This window comes from Camponotus vicinus, unplaced genomic scaffold (genome assembly GCF_025532165.1).
Source record: "Camponotus vicinus isolate PSW18456_S1 unplaced genomic scaffold, iyCamVici1.0 SCAF_1, whole genome shotgun sequence".
Classification (NCBI taxonomy): domain Eukaryota; kingdom Metazoa; phylum Arthropoda; class Insecta; order Hymenoptera; family Formicidae; genus Camponotus; species Camponotus vicinus.
The window spans coordinates 29,142,446-29,159,172 of record NW_028141945.1 but is presented as its reverse complement, the minus strand read 5'-3'; the positions used below and the strand labels follow the sequence as shown (position 1 = coordinate 29,159,172).

The following is a 16,727-nucleotide window of genomic DNA, read 5'->3' as shown; positions in this document are numbered from 1 at the left end:
TTTGCTTATAATTTTTATATTTTAAAATCTGACATTGACTCTTAATGGAATCCTCCTCCCTTTTCCTCCATCTTCTACACACATTCACAATTAATTTTGATTTGTTATTTAAAAGAAAAAAAAATCATTGTAATCTCCAGTCGAGCATAAAAATAAAAATAGCGTCAGCCTTATTCTGTTCGACTGATGACTCATGTAATACCCGCGAGGAAACACACACTCATACACACTCTCATTACACTTGATATACCACTATTAACCGTTTGAGTGCCACGGACTTTTGTAGAAACTCGATCGAAAAATGCCAAGCGACGCGATAGCGCTTGTCAATTCCGAGTCAAAAAGAGCCAAGCGGCGCGATAGCGTTTGTTCGGTTCCATGTCGGAAAGTACCAAGCGCGATTGCGCTGTTTTTTACTTATAAGCAATAATTATTATCCAGGATGTATACTACCGGAAAAAACCTGGAAAACCTGGAATTCTCAGGGATTTTGTTTTAACCTGGAAAATCAGGGAATTCTCATGGAATTTTATTAAGACTCAGGGAATTTGTTAAAAACTACTTCTGTGATCATTTTTTTTTATATTGTAAGTGTAAACATTCGTTCTGTGTAGAATATCTTGAGCGATATCTCGAGCGTGCAGTTACTGTGAATTTATAGATTGATGCGCTGGCACTTTTGGGTACTGGACGGGGGGAGCGCGGTCGCGCCGCTTGGCACTCAAACGGTTAATTATAAAAAAGAAAAAATAATTATATCATTATTTTTTTATGTTTAAACTTAATCAGTTATTTTTATGAATAAATTTAAAATTTTGTGATTAATTTTTTCTATTGATTAAATACTCTGCTCTCATTCTTAGTTGTTAAGGATCGCATTTGGTCTCGCCCCGAGTAAAAGGGATTAAATTCCCTTACCGAAAAGAGGATCACCGAACGAACATTCGAAACAGAGTAATAGCGACTTTAAAGAGAGCCGTTTACGGGCCTTAAATTTCGATCGACCCGAGTCGTTCATCTTCTACTGTACGACTTCGGGAAAATATCATTGTTACGCCCTTCCTTCGACCCATCCTTCTCCGGATCTAGACGTAATATTAACATTGCACTTTTAATTTTATATATACAATACCCACAGTATAATATCTTCATACAGAAAAGTTAAAAAATATTTATATATGTATAATTTAAAAAAAAATATATATATATAATAAATTTTAAATTTTGTTATACACACTATTGCTTTGGAAATATTTCGTGCATAACAGCAATGTCAATTGGATAATTTTTTGCCAAGTTTTCATTTGGTACGTAATGAGTAACTTTGAATTTAGAAAAGTATCGTCTTATCTCTCATTTTTGACGAATTTTGGTGGACCTATTGATACAGTATCTAAAATAAAAAAAAAAATATTTTATATATTGCGTGTAGATAAATGAAAAATCATATAAAATATATATAATTTATAAAAGAGAATGCTACTAATATTTTATACATACCTTGTGGTACATAACATATTTGTGATTTTCTGCAAGAATTATATAGTGTGTTTTACTGGTAAATCTGGAATTGCAAGTTTGAGATATACATAAACATATATGCTGATTGTCACAGCATTCACTCAGATGCGGAACTAGAAAATTCTCGTACGAACATAACTTTGTAATGCCATCCAATTATCACGCCAATATGATGATAATATCTTTCAATCGAATACAAATACGGTTTAGTTGAATGCATTACGATCATACCAATCGTAAATTTAATTTTTTCCTTTCTTATTTCTAATTGTTCATTTATCACGATGTCAGATCTATCCTGTATATGTACGTAATAAATGTATATAATATGTAATAATATTTAACTAATATCTCTGATCCAGTGTTTTCAAAGCAATTACTGTAATTACTTAAATTATATAGATAGTTATCACTATATATTAACATCTGAACTACTCATATGTATATACATATTGCGACGTTTTTCACAAATGATAATTTTTATATACAATTCCTCCTCGAGGTGTTAGAGAGGAGGATGCTAAGGGGGAGCGAAAACGTCGTCAAAAATACAAGGCGGATAGAGATACTCGCACTTGGAGGAACTAAGATGGAGGGTGTTCCCCGCACGGGAAGGTCCCGTTAGCGCACGGTGCGATAGCGCACCAACCCGATAGCACACGAAAAATTGAACACAATTCCCGATAGCCTACGTCCCGATAGCACACAAGGTTCCACATGGGTTTGCAACGGGGCGGGGGGGCGTGGGGGCGAGGGTGCAGTCTGTGCGTGTACTTTCTCATTGGTGTGCTATCGGGATTGTGCGCGATTTACTTTGTGTGCTATCGGGACGTGGGCTATCGGGACGTGGGCTGTCGGGAATTGTGTTCAATTTTTCGTGTGCTATCGGTTGGTGCGCTATCGCACCGTGCGTTAACGGATCCCACTCAGAGGGGCAGGCTCTGTTGAAAAGAATATTGAATTATTTTATGCGAGGCTTTCGAGAATTACGAAAATCGACAGGCACAACGGACTTTAACAATCATGAAACGCGAACACTCAAATAAATTACGCGAGCTTAATATAAAAGAAAATATAACAAATTTATTCAAGAAAAGAAATTAAAAAAAATATAAAGTAACAGAAATAACGAATCCAAGAGAGAAATAATAATAACATAAATTAGCAAATTTAAAATAACGAAATATAACAGATGTTAACGTAACTTTGAAAATTTGAAATAACGGAATGTATAATAGATAACAATACGAAATCGAGACCATAAGAAAGCGCTGATATTTGTAGTTCTTCTGGCCTGTTTTTATGGCCGGATTTTGCGAGGCCGAACGGCGTTTCGAAAACGTAACGAAAATTTCGACAATCTCATCGACGACTCCTTTTACAGATCTTTTCCCTTTTATTCTTTCACTCGCTCATTTAATCGACAGCAATATGTTCGTAAAGAGGCTTAATAATTGAGCGAGAGTAATTAAGCAATTTGCGAAGACGGAAAATCTCGCTTGCGACGAGCGCGTTCGATGCGATCGATAATAATCGACAATCGTCGGACGCCGCTTACTTTCTTTTCGGCGTAACGCTCTTTTTACTTACGCGAAGCCCTCAAATTTCGGCAATTTCCTAATTTATCGTAATCTATCACGCACCGCGACACACTCACACGACAAATATCTCGCAATAAGCGCAAATCATACACGTAACGAGCGCGACAAAGACAGCACGATATTCGCAACGTCACGAGACGCAACGATCATACACTCACATACATGCTAATTAATACACGAAAGTCGCCCGGAGATCGATTGCGGGGATGTCTTACGCGGCTTCGACAACTCTTTTCAACAGCACGGATAGCGAACGCATTCCCCGCGATTTACCGCGCACGTGGTCGATATACGAGAGCCGGTCGCTACGCGTTTTACGACACCCCGAATCCCGGAAAGAGACGAACAGTTCCTTATCGACTACGGCCGATGTTACGATCATCCTTGTTGCCTCGGTCGCTTGTCTCCGGTCACCCGAAATACACGAAAATCGAAAGCTCGGTACAAAGACCGAGCGACAACGAGACACGAAAATGGCGACGGCGACAGAGCGGCCGGTCCGCGGACGAAATCGCGTACGTGGCTTACAATTATATGATGGGCAACCTCCGATACTCGCTCCCGTGGACAGGGGATGATCCTCGGTCTCGTCCTCTCGCCAATCTCGACAACGGCTCACACTAATATCCCGACAACGACAATGATTCAAGAGACGACTGCTTTTAACGAGCGCCCGCACCAGAGTGTCTCCCTGGATCTCGCGATCCAGGGTCGATAGCGGCGTCAATCCTGCGCGCAGGGGTGCGCTGATCCGCGGCCAATAGCGCTGCGACACGCGAGATATTAATGCGCCCCGCGGCAACGCCGTATCGGGGGCCGTAACGGCCCCGATAATTTGAAAATCTTCATGTCGGCGACCCTGCTATCGGCGGTCTTCCTGAGGTCGATCTTTCGTCCTCCGTCCTCGGAGGGTGGCGCCGATCCGGCCCGGTGATCCCGGTTCAAGACAGCTGTTTCTTGGAGACTTCTCCTCCTTTCATTGCAGGAATTCTGCCCGCGACTCTGCGCTGTCCTGATCCTCGGGCGCTATCTCCGTTCTCGAATCGGAGGTCGGAAATGTCGTATCGGCTGTCGCAAAAAGGATTCTTCTTCTGCCTCTTCCGGTTGCTTTCCGGCGGGTTGCCCGACGTATAAAATAATACAAAAAAATTAATTAATAACGCGAAATATAACAAAGGCTCGTTTCTCCGGAGATTTCGATACGGCTCTCGCAATCTTTTTCTGGCGCGGCCGCTCGGCTCGCGCCCCGTCAAGATTTCCGGGGTGGATGGACGCGCGTCGGGATGACAACGTCACACCATATAAGACAGGGATGTATGTGGGAGGTCAGACGTGTCTATACGCCCATTTGATCAACGAGCGATAGAATCCATCCGTGGCAACGGCATCGACGCAAATCCTGTGGAGAGAGCATTCACACATTTTTCAGCCTAACGAATAATTGCTAGAAAACAATATTCGCAGACTAGAAAAGTATGTGAGGCAGAAAAATATGTGAGGCTTCAATTGGTGAAGGTATCAATTGGTGTAAAGAAAAAACATAGTTGTTTTTAAGAAAAAATATGTAATTGTTAATTGCAAATTACATATTTTTTCTTAAAAACAACAATATGTTTTCTTTACACCAATGGATTACTCTCATTATTTTGTACATAAAAGTATTAAGGTAAGATAATCGAAAAATGAATATTTTACTAGATATTTTATGGTTTATGTAAAATTAAGAAATCATTTCAAGCCTCATAACTCGAAAAGTACTTAATGAAAAAATGTTTAATTATAGTGTTTTGGAAAGCTCTCGAGACAAGCTACAAAAATATGTAAAAGTATATAGAGTGTCCCATTTAAAAAGTTAGAGGTGACCTTTACGTGACCTTCAAACGACTTTTCAAGGTAAAACCAATGACACCATCTTATGGCCACCTTAAAACCATACAATTTTTGTTTAAAACATTTTCACTGAAACCGCCATGGTTTCGAGATATTCGAGTGTGAAAGTTAAAATGGGACACCCTGTATATATATATTTTAATTACAGAAAAGAAAATGAAAATAAGTTAAATTTTGCTCATAGAATATATTGACCCATTAACTAACTATTATTTATGGATTCTAATGATTTATATTATAAGACTTATAATTGATTATTAGATTTATTAAAACTAATTTTTATCTTCTTTTCCCTTCTCTCTCTTCTCTATTAAAATTAATAAATAAATTATATGTAAAAAATTGCTTACCGATATATCACATAATGGATCTATTGGATGGGGTACGAAATAATTCCCTCTAATGTTTGAGCGACGTATCCATAAAGTGGGATGTTTCATCATATAAAAATACTCTTCCAATTGACAATCTTCTGTACTACTGAAAATAATAGAAATAGTATTACTAAAAATAATTATATGTATAATAATAATTATATCAAATAGATTAAAAAGCTCTCAAATTAAAATTGTTTACTAACTATTTTGGTTTCCATATAATTGCAACAAATATTGCAATTGTTACAAAAAGATTCCCGTTATCAGTAACGTTCAGAAAGCAGCGTATATCAAGTCTTCTAGCTACGCTGTGATATGTAGTAGACAGTAGACATTTTTCGTAATGTTCTAATCTATCAAATCATCAAATTTTATTAGAAAAATTATAATTATATAATTATATTTATAAGATATATAACACATAGTTATGTGCATAACAAAGTATCGTTACAATTTAATATAATGTAAAATAACTTACATAATCTATATATTTAGCTGAGATATTTAATGTAATCAATAATTGGTATAATTGATGAATATATAATTCAGAAAATATAGTTTCTTCAAAAATACTGATAATTTGATCTGCATCTTTTGGATTCCAAATGTTATCATTGATATTATTGTTTCTCCAAAAAGTAAATTGCTCAGAAGACGTCAAAAATACTGAGTGAGTAGCATATTTATTTTTTAGGCGAGATAATACAATTTGCATCATATCATTTAATCATCGATCGATGATTGAGTAATGTATGGATGAAAATATTGTGCAATAATAGTAACTTGCTTTTCTAAGAACATCTTTGACATGCATATAAATTTGGTCTGTTTGTATATTAACCGATATTATCTTATTCAATAGAAAATTAGACCAAAATTATATATAAGTCAAATTAGTTATTGTACCTGAAAAAAAATTTACATATTAATTGTACAATATTTACATTAATTTATAATGTTAATGGAAATTTGGTTTATTATATACCATTATAATTGTGTATATATTGTGTATATATTGTGAAATAATTCTATTTATATCATCCAAAACAAAACAGTAAATTATAAAATGTCCAGTTATAGAACGCAGAAGATTACTCAATTCCATTTCCTTGGTACCCCGTAAATTATTATTGGACATTAGTGATACATAATGCTGTAATTTTTCTATATATTTTACACTTGTTTCTAAATGATGAAAACTTTTCTTCAATATCTCTTTATTACGCTATCTTTTCGAAAAAGGAAATCTAAAATTAGAGAAAAAAATTTTTTTAAATATGTTAAATAACAAATATCAGTAATAAATTATAGATAATATACTTTTCAAAGTATACAAGGTGAGTCATATAAAGTGACCGATTAGCTAAAGTTGAAGAGCTATGAAAAAATTTTTATACCAAGAGATGTTTGACACAGAGGGGGACATCGTATGGTACAAACGATATTTTTATAGATGAAGGCATTAAGGAGATTTCAAGATCAACTTAATTTTTTTAAATGGAACCCCCTATTTTTTATTACATATTCTTATAGCTCATCTCAAGAGCTTTCTAAAACACTATAATTAAATTAGTTTTCATTAAGTACTTTCCGAGTTATGAGGCTTGAAATAATTTCTTAATTTTACATAAACCGTAAAATATCTTGTAAAATATTCATTTTTCGATTATCTTACCTTAATACTTTTACGTACAAAATAATGAGAGGAATCAATTCAAGATGGTGTAAAGAAAACACATAGTTATTTTTAAGAAAAAATGTAATTGTTAATTGCAAATTACATATTTTTTCTTCGAAACAACTATATGTTTTCTTTACACCAATTGATTCCTCTCATTATTTTGTACGTAAAAGTATTAAGGTAAGATAATCGAAAAATGAATATTTTACAAGATATTTTACGGTTTATATAAAATTAAGAAATTATTTCAAGCCTCATAACTCGGAAAGTACTTAATGAAAACTAACTTAATTATAGTGTTTTAGAAAGCTCTTGAGATGAGCTACAAGAATATGTAATAAAAAGTAGGGGATTCCATTTAAAAAAATTAAGTTGATCTTGAAATCTCCTTAATGCCTTCATCTATAAAAATACCGTTTGTACCATACGATGTCCCCCTCTGTGTCAAACATCTGTCGATATAAAAATTTTTTCATAGCTCTTCAACTTTAGCTAATGTTCACATCGGTCACTTTATATGAATCACCCTGTATATAGTTGCCATAGTATATATAGTTTTTCAAGAGAAGTATGTATGTTTGCACTTGATTGGCTCTTTGAAAGCCGAGGACCGCTTGGCGGGCCGGGCTAAAATTATCGAAATCGATGAAATGAAATTTGGTAAGCGAAAATATGAAAGAGGTCGCTTCATTGAAGGAACTTGGATTTTTGGGACAATTCAGACGGACACGAGAGAGCTCCGTTTGGAGATTTGTTCCGGAAATCGTCGTACAAGTGAGACTTTGCTTCCTTTAATAAAAAAACATATAATTTCCGGGACAATAATCTATTCGGACTGCTGGCGTGCCTATGATTGTCTTAAAGATCATGGTTATAATTATTTGAACGTTAATCATGAAGAACATTTTGTAGATCCAGAAACCGGGGTAAACACTCAGATGATTCAGTCTCAATGGCGGCATTTCCAGCGAGGAGGTATTTCTAAGGATGACCTCGATTCACTTGTGCGAGTGTCTTTGGCGTGGGGAAATAACGAAAGAAAATATGCACCCATTTGTTTGCTTGATAACATTTATTGTTAGAATGTACTCGGGGGTTGGTGAATAATTGCAACTATGATTCTAAAATAATTTTTTGTATAGGTCAGAGATGAGTGGAGGTATAGTTGATTATTATAAAAAAGTATAAGCTAGTGATATTTACACCTGAGCTTAGGTTAGGTTAGATTAGATATATAAATATGTAAATATATCTTTAACTTCTAAAAAAAGGAAAAATTTAAAAAAAGTTAAAAAAGGAAATCCTAAATAGTTTAGTTTAGTCTAGGTTTGATTAAGTTAAGTATATAAGTATGTTCTTGACTTTCGAAAAAAGAAGTAGAAATATAAAATAATAAAGTTTAATTTAAGTTAGTTTTAATTAAGTGAGGTTAGGTTAGATACGTATTCTCAACTTAATTCCAAAAAAAAGGAAAAAGAATAAAAATTAAAGAATTTTAGTTTAGTTTTGATTTTTAGTTTAGTTTTTATTTTTCACATAGATAAAGAATTATATTTCTTTATAAAATATTTTTTATTTAACTTTTAATAACTTTTTAATAAACAACCAGCGACGATTAAAATCTTTTAAATGTTACTCAGAATAGTAACCTTGATAACATGTCAAGGTCAAGATTATTGAAGCTTAATTTTTATCGATTTTTACGATTTTTAATTATATTTTTATTCATAATTTTTGAATCATTCAAAACCCGAATAAAATAACTTTGATAGTTGATCTTAATATGATTTCCTGAAGCTATGTGCAAAGTTTCATCTCAATCAGAGGGGTTCCCTATTCGGAAGAACACCCCAATTCATTTGTAAAATGGTGATTATTCTAAGCGTTGTAAAGATAACACATTTACATCAGACAATGATATATACCAGTGGTATATTAAGCGCTTGATTTTTTATTTCATATTTCATATTTATTTCATATTTCATGTTTCATATTTATTTCATATTTATTTCACATTTTTATTTCAATATTTTTTGTTTAATTTTGAATTTATTTGTTTATTTTTAAAAGTGTTATCGTCATACATTTCAATACTCGAATGAGGTAATAGTAATTAAAAGGTTAATTTTAATTTTATTTATTTCTTAACTCATGCTTTTCGACTTTGGATGCCTTTCAGTTTTACATTTGTAATTTTTGCGTAATGTCAATGAATTTCTTAAATATCTAAAATGAATGCCTACAATGTTTGAATATCTAGAATAAAATAGAATAGAAATCATTATATAAAATTGGACTAAAAAATGGAATAATAATAATATTAAGTAATAATAATATTAAATTTAAAATAACAGTTGTTATAGTCTGAAGGACTATAACTTTATTTTACAGTTAATATAAATTTTATTATTGAAACGCGATGGAATGTTCGCGAACCGCGTAAAACCGCCATCTCAGCGAACCACGTGCGAATTCGTCGGAAACGCGAAAGTGCAACGAAGGGTTTCGACTTTGAACCTCCTTCGCTTGCACTTAGATTTGACCTCCACGAAGTCCTTCATGACCGTATGGTCATGTCGCTAGGCGATCCCTTCCAAAATACCCCCAAAAACAAGGTATTAAAAACCATCCATCGCGAATCCGCGGCGGACAGTCGTTAATTAAAAATCAATTAATAAGAATACGTCGAAGGGTTAGTCGCTACTTAGCGTATCGAATAATAAAAGAAAATCTGTTAGTGCCAGAAATCTAACGGAATTAAGAACGAGGCTGAGGATATTAATAAAAGAAGGCTTATATTGAAGCAAGAAGATTTATATTTGTGTTTATATATGTTACGTCCAGACCCTAGAATGGATGGACCGTATGGAAGGACGCAACTTATTTACCCCGTGACACACTTTATTCGGGCGTGTGTATGGATCGGTTCGAGCGAATGTGAAGGCTGACACAGGTCAGCGATCGAAGGTCCCTTTAACGCTGTGTTTCTAGATCTATTCGCTCGGTGGTCCCTTTTCAGTAAAGGAACTTAATCCTTTTTACGCGGGACGGGACCTAGTGCGATCTCGGGATTCAGGGAAGAGAGGGGGTTAAATAATTAAATATTATACATTAAATGAAAAATACAATATATTATTTAATAAGATGAAGAAAGAATGAAAAATTACATATTAGCGCTTATAACTATGTGTGTGTGGGTATGTATTATATATTTCCGCGGGTGTGTATTATATATTTCCGCGGATGTTACAGTGGTTCGGAGGTTATCAGTCAGAATGTACAGGGAGGAATTTACGTTAAGAATTAAGTTCTGACTGGTTGTTGCAATATATATACATACATATATATATATATATATATATATATATATATATATATATATATATATATTCTGACTGATGACCTTCGAACCACTGTAACATCCGCGGAAATATATAATACATACCCACACACACATAGTTATAAACGCTAATATGTAATTTTTCATTCTTTCTTCATTTCATTAAATAATATATTGTATTTTTCATTTAAAATGTATAATATTTAATTATTTAATATATATATATATATATATATATATATATATTTAATATATATATATATATATATATATATATATATATTAAATAATTAAATATTATACATTTTAAATGAAAAATACAATATATTATTTAATGAAATGAAGAAAGAATGAAAAATTACATATTAGCGTTTATAACTATGTGTGTGTGGGTATGTATTATATATTTCCGCGGATGTTACAGTGGTTCGAAGGTCATCAGTCAGAATATATATATATATATATATATATATATATATATATATATATTGCAACAACCAGTCAGAACTTAATTCTTAACGTAAATTCCTCCCTGTACATTCTGACTGATAACCTCCGAACCACTGTAACATCCGCGGAAATATATATATATATCCGCGGATATATATATATATATACAGGGTGAGTTTTATTTCGTGTGTCAATCTTTTTATCATGCGAGAGATTATCGACTGCATAATAAATTGATCGGTACATAAATGTCAATTATTTGGATCGATCGTATCAAAGGCTCAAATATAATGTATAAAATTAAAGCAAATTAAAAGCTGAACTTATGTAATATGGATTTATTATTATTATTATTATTATTAAAGCTACGTATTTATTATTATTATTATTATTATTATTGTACACATTATATTCGAACCTTCGATACGATCGATCAAAAAAATTGACATTTATGTACCGATCAATTTATTATGCAGTCGATAATCTCCCGCATGATAAAAAGATTGACACACGAAATAAAACTCACCCTGTATATATATATATAATATTCATTATTTATTTATAATATTTATTATTAATAATAAATATCATTTATATTCAAAATAGGATTATTAAAATTTGAATATGAGCGGAAGTTGCATAAAAATGGCAGACCATTCAAAAGTGGCCCCCTGATGGCCAGTCTCTTATTAAAGGATCTCTAGCATACATTATATTAATCTAAAGAGTAATCTTATTATTTTCAAAAGATTAAATTTGAAGATTAATAACAACATAACATAACATTATAATATTTAATCAAATACATATTATGCAATAACATTATACACACAAACGAGATAACAATTTTTCTTCAAGCTATATTAATAGAAATTACAAAAAAGTTGGAAATGCAAATAAGGCTTAATAATATTAATTTACTAAGTAATTTTTAATTTGAAAAAATATATCTAGTTATACATACTGAAAATATTTTAAATTACCACACCTTCTTTCTAATTATAATTAACAATCATAATTTCCAATGTGTAAATAGTAAAACGTTAAACTTTAGCAATTTACTTTAGAAAGACAAAAATTACACTGTCCGACACTGATTTTGTCTTTGGCTTGCAAAGTATCATTTTCAGAGTATTTTTTGACATTGAAAACGATGCTGTCCTCAGAATTTGCCTATCACATCACATTTTCGAAAAAAATGGGGTAACATGAGTCAATAATGATTATTTCGATCATATTTAGAACGACATTGCGTTTAAAAGAATTTAATTTTTCTAACTTCGTCTACACTATCTTAAAGTGTTATCTTTTATCTTCAAAATTATTTTTCTCGAAAATGTGACGTGATAGAATTTTTCTGAGCGCGGATTCAAATTCAGCAATCAAAAATCTTCGCAAAATGACACTTCGCAAGTCAAAGACAAAAAAAAAAGTCAAATTTTGTTGGACAGTGTTATAAAGTCTTATCTTTATTATAAGTTGTAAATTCTAAATCCATTGTAATTCAAATTGTATATAAATATTTATTTAAATATACATTTGAAATATAATCTCTCTCTCTCTCTCTCTCTCTCTCTCTCTCTTTCTCCTTCTCTCTTTCTTTCTCCTTCTCTCCTTCCCTCTTTCTCTTTGTTTTCCATTATATTTAATAATTTATAAATTTAAGCATTTTATAAAATAAACATTAAAACTTATTTTTTATTTAATCTTTTTAAATGTAATTTTACTGGATTAATTAGATTTTTGTAGCAAAGGGAAAGCGGCGTGCATGGTCGTTTGCGTACATAGAAAAATAAATATAGCCGCATTCTGCGGACTCAATAGTTGGACAACATTACTAGATTTTCTGATGCAATTCGGCTGATTAGCCAGATCTGAAAGTAGAAACCAATTATCAATTGATACTTAGCAGTTGAGTCTACTGAATGCTAAAGTCTACTTGATGCTAAATACATTGACAGTGGAAGGGACATTTTCATGCACATGTATTCCTTTCACTTGATTTTTTTCTATTAATTAGGACAGGAGTTGATGCATTCAGAATACTATTTCTGTTTTTCATGGAGTTCTCTTACCTCTTAAAACAAACCAGTTTATTAGATATGTTATTAAGGCTAACTCAGTGTTGGCAGGCGGGTCAAGTTTTTCGCGCATGCGCGGCAAACGAGGCCTCAATGAAGTATCTAATACAGACAAAAAGGTGTGCCACTGGTCGCCCGAAAAAATTTTCTCTTAGAAAATTGTTTCGGGTGATCAACAGTACACATTTTTATCATACACTATACGAATAACTCACGACTATTTATTAAATATCACAAAACTTTTAATAAACTGTGTCTCACTCAACTATATGTCTATATGCCAAGTAATTTTCCTCGAGCCCACCAAATTTTCCACATGTGGTACATCGCTGGTTAGCCGCCACTACTGTCGCGCATACGCGATAAACCTGATCCGCTTGCCAACACTGGGCTAACTAGTCTTTACATATCTTGTTGGTGGCATAACTAAAAAACATATCGATGTTTGTAGAGAAGTATAAGTTATAATTTATTTATATATATCAATGCTATATGTCAATGGAATTATATAAAAATATTAATACAGGATAACCAAATTATTTCAAGATTAAACGTCTTCACTTAAAATATGAATTTAGGACCACAAAACAAGAAAAAAATTGTTCTCTGGAGATATGCCCGTAAACGTTTTGTTTAAGAGATATTAATATCTAAACATTTAGAATATAAAATATATTTTAGAATTATTATCAGATTATAAGAAATAAATTAATAGTATTTCTCAACTACTTTAAAATTACTAGAAAATATGAAAACTTTAACATAATTATAAATTTTGTTCAGTGATGGTCTTGAACATTTAGACATTGGTTCGGTATCTTTCTTTCACGGCACTGGACAGTTGTAATTGTTTCATATGCTTCAATAATACTTCTTTTTAAAAAGTTAATGTTATTAACCAGTCTTCGATAAACTTTTTATTTAATAGTCTTAAAACTTTTTGTTTAATAGTCATATATAATAAATTTATAAGAAAAATTACATAAATTATATTGAATAGGATGGCCGTTCGAGAGAGGTGACAGGTGTGGAGGTGTGGGCCGATAGGAGAAGGAAAAGAGGATGGTTGGAAGATGAGATGAGAGTTGGGAGCGGAGGAGGAGGCGGAGGTAGACCGGGGGAGTGGATGGAAGTGGAGGCAGAGTTGGAGAGAGAAAGGTTAGAGAGTTTTTGGAAGAGAAAAGCTGATGGAAAAAGTGCTGAGTTGGGAAATGGCAGATGGAGGGAGAGACGGGAAGAGTGACGGAGATGGAGAGTGAAGATGGCGCGGGAAGCAGAAGGAAGGAGAGAGTGAAATGGCAGAGATGGAGAGTGGAGATGGCGCCAGGGGCTGGAAGAAGGAAGCGGGGGATAGAGAGATCGATGCGTAGATCGATTGAGGTGATGAAGAGTACGAGAGTGTTAGTTAATAAACAAAAAGACGGACAGCAGGATGGAAGGTGGAGAGCTAGTGGAGGAGGTCAGGGAGCTGAGGAAGGTGATGGTGGAGATGGTATTGGGACTGGAGGAGGCTTTACAGTCATGTACGGTGCAGGAAGGAAAAGGGAAAGGAGAGAATGAGAGCGGAAGGAATAAATACGAGGAAGGAAGAGAGACAGGACGGAGGAAACAAGGGACAGGAGAAAAGAGAGAAGAGGGAGAGGTGGAGAGGAAGCGGTCAACCACGAAAAGGAAACATAGGCGGGAGAAGGAGGGTCAGGAGCCAGGCGGGAGACAGAGGGGACGAGGGAGGGAGGGCAAGGAGGGGGAGGATGCGTAGGGAGGGTGAGGGTAATATAGTATGTAATGGTCGCACAAGGGCCAGGACGGGGGGGAGAAGTTGTACCTTTTAGTTTGTGGAGAAAGAAAGAGAGAGAGAGAGAGAGAGAGAGAGAGAGAGAGAGAGAGAGAGAGAGAGAGAGAGGGTAGAGGGAGGGACGACGAAGTTGAGAGATTGAATGAAAAGCAAGAGGAAGCGGAAGTCGAGGGCGTGTGTGTGTGTGTGTAAAGGAGGAAGGGGGAGCGAAGAGATTCGCGATCCCTCAAGTAGTTAATAAGTATAGGTTAAGTTTAGGATAAAAGTAGATTTAAGATTTTTTGTAATATAGATTGTAACCCTGAGGGGAACAATAAAGATATTATTATTATTATTACATAAATTATATTTAGAAGATTATAATATAATATAATGTAAGATTAAATTATATAATAAATTTATAAAATAAATAGGTGAAACTTTTGAAAACCATCATCCGATTTAAGTCAAATTTTGTAAGCAGATTTCTTTTAGATAAAAAAAGTAGCATAGAGAAGAACTTTTGGCGAAAATTAAGACACTTTTAAAGCATTTTTTCGTAAAAGTGAATATTACCTTCAGACAGCCTGTACGAAATGACTTTCAGTTGGTCTTGATGTTAAACTTGTAAGGACATGTTGTCAAGGTCGCGATCCTGAATGATCTTTAAAAAATTTTAGCCATCGCTCGTTGTTTATTAAAAAGTTATAAACAAAAAAATTTTACGAATTATATCTAATTTTTAAATATCATACAAACTCATGTGGAACTATACAATAATAGATCTCGTTTTTCTCACACTGATTTAGAGGTGATGTAAGGTGGACTTCGCTTCTCGTGGAAAATTGTAAACTCTCATTTAGAACCATACATCTATACAAAATAAACCATATTTTGTAATGACTGCGGGGATGACGTAGGATGAGGCTCATTTCGCGTGGAAAATTGCAAATATAACAAATTATTTCAAGCTTAAATGTCTTAACTTAAAATATGAATTTAGGACTTCTAAACAAGTACCGCTATTGTAATATCATTCCTATAACTTTCCTGTAACTTTAGATGTCAAATGACATATATTGCTTTTTTGTTTAGCAATCATTTATTTATCGACTATTCTTTCGAAAACCATTATGCTCCGATTTGGATCAAATTTTGTAAATAGGTTTCTTTAGATAACAAAGAAGTATACGAAAAGGATTTTTCACGACTCAAAAATTAAGACACTTTTTAAACATTTTTTTGTACAAGTGAATATTAGCTATACAAAGAAATGATAAAAAGTGCGAAATATCAAAATGTACCATAGCTCATTCAAAGGGAGAAATTGAATATAGCAAAACTGTAAAAGGACATAGGCTTTCGTTTATAAGAAAATCGCAATTATTTAAACAGTTATACGTTAAGTTCAGTAATTTAATTACAGTAATCGTGAAGCGTGGTGATTGGAGAGTCCTCGCAGTGTCAACATTTTTTTTATAATCATATTTTTATAATCATATTTTTTTACAATTTAATTAATTTTTATTATTCTTTGTAACAACATTATCATGCACACATAAAATAATATTCTTTATATATATACATATATACATATATGTGTGTGTGTGTGTGTGTGTGTGTGTGTGTGTGTGTATTGTTAATGTGTATATATATTGTTAATGTTAAAAAATTTTGTGTTAAATTTAACATATTTCACATGTCCCAATTTATCCACTCTAATTTTAATGTTAATTTAACAGAAGGCAAATAAATGTAAATATGTAAATAAATAACACAAGTAATATGTGAAAAATTAATACAAAAATGTAACACTTAAACGTTATCTGGAAGTAAAGTTCATGTTAAATTAACATATTTATAGTATTAAATTTAATTAAAAGAAAATATTATTCTTACATTTTTTAAAAGTAGTTATTTAAAGATTTTGATAAAATTAAAATGTTAAATTTACATAATCCGTGTGTTAAGGATTCTATATTTTAACGCAAAAAAAATGTTAACGTTACATT

At 32.9% G+C, this 16,727-nt stretch overlaps 1 long non-coding RNA gene and 1 pseudogene across 1 annotated transcript; one reads left to right on the top strand and one right to left on the bottom strand.

The window, feature by feature from the left end:
- Nucleotides 1–1,236: 1,236 nt before the first annotated feature.
- Nucleotides 1,237–1,750, bottom strand: LOC145968835 (uncharacterized; annotated as a pseudogene).
- Nucleotides 1,751–13,370: 11,620 nt separating this feature from the next.
- LOC145974486 (uncharacterized) lies at nt 13,371–14,866 on the top strand. The gene is made up of 2 exons (XR_014439707.1): nt 13,371–13,561; nt 13,942–14,866. It is a non-coding gene; the product is annotated as an uncharacterized LOC145974486 (long non-coding RNA).
- The last annotated feature ends 1,861 nt before the right edge of the window (nt 14,867–16,727 follow it).